Below are 5,241 nucleotides of genomic sequence, written 5' to 3'. Positions count from 1 at the left end.
AATTCTTTTGAAGATAACAATTTTTCATTCTTTTATCTTACACTTACGAATTGAAGTTTCTTGGACAATATACAATTGATAGTTCCTTTACCTCATGGGAAATCTCTCCACCAATTCTTAATGATATCAAACATCTTCATATCCTTAAACCATATAAATTCAAAGTTAAAGTAACCATTCGTGTGGACATCAATCATCTAATTATCTAGAAACACAAGGAAACTATTAGAACATGTTGATAAACTTATAAAGAACTAGGAGGGGGGTGAATCAGTGAAAGTAAAAATAGTAAAACATTAATTGCAGACCGATAAAAACATCTAACCAATTTATAAACGAATTTGCATATAATCCAGAGTTTTAAAAAAGTATTCACCACAAGCAAAATATTCACCATAACACAAAGATTTATACATGGAAAATCAAACTAGGAAAAACTATGGTGAGATGGAACTCACAAGATAACTATATACATAACTGATAGGTTAAGGTCTACAAATGCTTTATTAGGAGAACATCCTATTAGATATCTCAAGCCCTATTAGGAGCTATACCTAGTTAAAGGTAACCTAAGTGGAGGATTTAGATCCAAATTAATGAATCACCTCGTTAGAGGATTTATACAAAGAAGCTTGTTGGAGCTTACCCAGTTAAGGGATTTTACTATTGTAGTGGTAAGAGAAAAAAAATTAGATTGATCTAATAATATCACCTTTGTTGGTTTAGATCCTTCTCTATGCATACATTACTGTATCACTGACATACTCTACAATTCCTTCAACAAATCACATCTAGTCCAACTCATCATAACTTGGATCTCGTATATCAAATAACTCATCACAATGTCTTTTTATAGATATTAGATTTCATTTCAGCTCCTCAACCTTGACACAATTTGCTAGGCTCAATGAATTTGGACAATCTTCCTTAACATGACACAAATCACCACCATAGTATCAGTCGATGGTAACACATCACACAAACTAGGAAAACTAGTTAGAGCACCAATACTAGTTCAGTGTTGACCACTTCAAATAAAATATTAACTCAGACTGATTCAATTGAATTCATATTCGGTGATTGTCTCCATGCTCCTTGACTTTATCTGTTGTATCTCAAACTGGTAACTCTAGAACTAACCAAAACCAATTGACTTATCTACATATACTAGTTTAGACAACTTCATACCGGTTAGACTTCCACTATACATATACAATATCGGTTAACAATATAATGACTCAATTGTACCGATTTATCATAACTGGTATACTAAGATGCCTATGACACTTAGAACATATGTTCCATTAATGACAACACGAAGTCATCAAATAAAAAAATCATCATCAAGCCAACATTCTCCCCCTTTGGCATTAATGGCAACACTTAGGAAATTTTTGAAAACTATGTGTGCTTACAAAAATGTAGAGACTCTACAGATTCCCCCTTAGCATACGATTCTCCCTTTGACATCATACATGATTACATACAAAATTTTCACATATATTACTCCCCTTTTGACACCAATGACAGAGATATGAAAAAACATGAATAAGTAAAGTATCATAATCACACTTGCATTAATAAAAACATAGAGGAGTTAATATAGAAATGTCTATAGCTGAGAAAGCTTATCAAATATAGATTTAAAGTCTTTTTGCACAATAGTAAGGTCAATAGACCATGTCTCAAATAACGCCACAATAATCTCCAGTTGAGTCCTTATCTGAAATGATAGTTCCTCTATTGCGTTCTAGTACCTTTAAATTTGGCAATAAAATCATTCAAAGCTCCTGTAAGGTTTTTGACCTTTTTGTTGTTTCAGCCTCTATCTTTGTTAACTGGTGCTGGTATGACTCAACAGTCTGTCCATAAGTGATAAATGAATAATAACAAAGCTTAAAATATTCTATGTAACCTTTTAATTCTGCTTCAATTTTCTATCATGGTTTTATTAAATCTTCATAAAACAAATCACTTAGTCATACTTTTCTCAAAATCTTGTGACCTTCAGTCATGGCAATAGAGATTTGATCTTTGTTATGTACAAGACTCCCCCGGTCGATGTCAATAAACTTGATCAACTCTGTTGAATTCTTCTTCCTATATTCTTTCTCAGTATTCACCTGTGTTGTTTCCTCCAAAGTGTTGACTTGATCAGTAACAGATGTACATAGAATATAATTTGAAATACCTGAAATGTCAACATCTGGTAGGAGATTTGACAGTACATCTATTGTGGTCTGGAGAACCTCCTTCTCCTTCTTGATCTTGATTTTCTCTACTTTTTCCTGAAGTTCCAATGACAACTTCATCATCTCATCTGCATCATCAGCTATGACAATGTTTATAGGTAAACTGGGTTCAATTACAACTTACTTTTGATCCTTATTACTAGTTTTATCTCCTTTATTTGTCTCTTGATTTACCCGTTCTTCAGATTTCTTTACTGGTTCCTTATCTTTTACTTGGTCTTTCTCTTTTTGAACTTCCTTTACTTCCTCTATTCCCTTTCCCAGTTGCTATTCTTTTTCATTATCTGGTTCATAATTGGTATTAGTTGTATTAATAGTATCTTGAGTATCTTTAGTATCATCAACAAAGAATATGAATGGTGGTGAATTAGTGTCATTCTTATCATTGTTAGTGTATATTTCATTTGGTATAGTTATTTCTTCAGTTTCCAGCTCCAATGGAGCTCTGGTTTTAGTTTGACTAGATATTTCATGATAATTCTTCAATTGTTCATTCATTCTCTAAATATCTTTGGTAGCTCAATGAGTATCATCTTCTACTACCTGGATTTTTCCTTCCAACAGTCTAAGTCTCCTTTCTTTTGTATAAGATTTTCCCTTGTGTTTAGAAATATTTTCTAATAACTCTTCATGAGATAATTCAGGAAAGTATTGGACAAAAAATATTTCTATAGTCTCTTGATCTTGATCTATGACCAACTTCCACTTATTTTCCAGAATTAAATTCAAAGAATTAGAAATTTCCTTTTGAATTTCATGTGGTAATTGATTATATTGACATAGGTAATTAAGTACCTCTTGTACCACTTCTTGTTTTTGAATCTCATCAAAAGAATTAAAATACTCCTTTACATGATGAAATTGCTTTCTTTTTACAGTTTTCAAAGTCCTCTCAAAATGACTCATTGGCTTGAAAGATGTAATATCAATACAAATATTTTGTTTAGGGATTTCCCCTACTGGTTTAGATTTTCTACTAGTTTCCTTTAGCTCCTTTGTATCTTCCTTGGACTCTATTTCCTCAGGTTCTTCTTGTAAGATAAGATGTATGCCTCTCTTCCTAGTGGTTGTAGGCTTATTTACATACACTTTTGGTTCCAATTCCTTCTTTGGATTGAGCGCTTCTTGCTACTCTAGTACTGGTTAACACATAAACTTCTTGATCATCTTTCTTCTTTTTGTACTTCTCATCACTGGGCTGTGCCTATTCAATTATTTCTTGATTTGTACCTAGTCTCTTCTTCTTGGTGTCATTAGGTGATGTCAGGATGTTGGCATAACCAAACAATAAGTCAAAACTAACTTCATAACTCATTTGCTCCATCTCTTCTTCTCTAGGTTATACAACCTCCATTAGGAATAAATCGATGGTCATTGGGAAACAAATATCATTCTCACAATGTTTGACCACTTCATTCGATAACCTCAGTCTCATATTCATTTTCTTCTAAAATTCATTGAAATAATTATTCATAGCAATTAGAAATCTGTTCTTAACAACCTTTAGACTATTTTTAATCTAAGCTGAAATGGGTGTATCTTTTGACCATTGGATATCTCCAATACCTAGAATAAAGTTCTAAAAATAGAAAAACAAACCAATCAAAAGTTTCCCAAACTTTAACTTTAGATTGTTCTTTGTCTTGATTGATTCTAGATTTAACATTAGTTGACTCTGCATTGCCTCACACAGATCATAATCTACATTTTCCTTCATCATCTGGTAGGCAACATGTACGACAACCGATGGAACACTATTCATATGCCTAGAATGAAATATCCTGTAACTGATAACCATTGTGACATATTCATATCCTTCATATTCAATGTTATTGAAAGATATAGCATGACCATCACAAGTGGTATTTTTTAGTTCAATAACAGTATCCTTTGACATTTTCCTCAACTTGGCAACTTCACCGGTTTCGAAGAATCCAGTCACAGCATGAATGGCCTCCTTCATGATAGTATGTGACCTATCTAAATACATGTTTCCTCCATGAATGCAGTTGAGGATGATTCAGATGTGCTATTCCTCAAATTACTCAAGAAAATAAACCACATTGTGAAAACCTTTCTCATAAACCCTAATGTACTCGCATTTAATCTTCCCATTCTTGTTGCACAAAAATTTCAGCTGGGAATATATTTCCAATGAACCTAAATCTTCAATCTTGAAATCTATATAACTAGAAAGATCTCCTTTAACCAAAAATTCTTGGGGTACTTGTGATAATGTATTGTATGATTCTATCTTGTCCTAATCCATTGATTCAATGGCTTCGGCAGTGATAAAAAGGATCTTTAATGGTGTAGATGATGATGCCATTCCAAATAACTTCAATTTGAGAGAGGAGATTGACCAAATACCTTGTTTCCTTTGCATTTCTAGGGTTTTTGGTTGCTCTCTTGCTTGCACACTTGAATCTCTTTACTTTGCTTCAATTTCGATCCAACTTTTTAATCCGTTGTTCAAATACGTTCATAATCTATTGGGAATTTTCTATTTCACTCTGCAAGTGCTCATAAAGTGTTCTTCGAATGCAATAGGGTAAAAAATGACTTAGCAAAATTCCTTTTTATTTACTTTACCTACTGCATTTATTGCACTACTGATAGGGTGAAAAACCCTAGTTACCATGTGACATACTTGCCTTTACTGATAGGTATACCAACCGATTGATAATCTTGAGAAATCGATTCATAGCAATATCAAAATTCTTATATTTCAACTCAAAATGCAAAATTTACTTACCATACTTTTTTCAAGGGGTCCGAAAATCGATTTACTAATATGTTCCCCCTAAGCTTGTTGAGAAGCTCAGTTTGCTAGTGTAGGATTCTCAACACTAGGTGAAGTATTAGAATCCTCTAATGATTTGTTGTCACTTTTCTTCTTCCTGATGCTATTTATCTCGGCTTTGGTATCTTCAACATATACTATCCTCTTCCCTTTTCGATCTGCAGAGTGACTTACTTGTTGGTTCTT

This window comes from Cryptomeria japonica, chromosome 7 (genome assembly GCF_030272615.1).
Source record: "Cryptomeria japonica chromosome 7, Sugi_1.0, whole genome shotgun sequence".
Taxonomy (NCBI): Eukaryota; Viridiplantae; Streptophyta; class Pinopsida; order Cupressales; family Cupressaceae; genus Cryptomeria; species Cryptomeria japonica.
The sequence above is the reverse complement of the archived record's forward strand: the minus strand, read 5'-3'. Positions refer to the sequence as shown.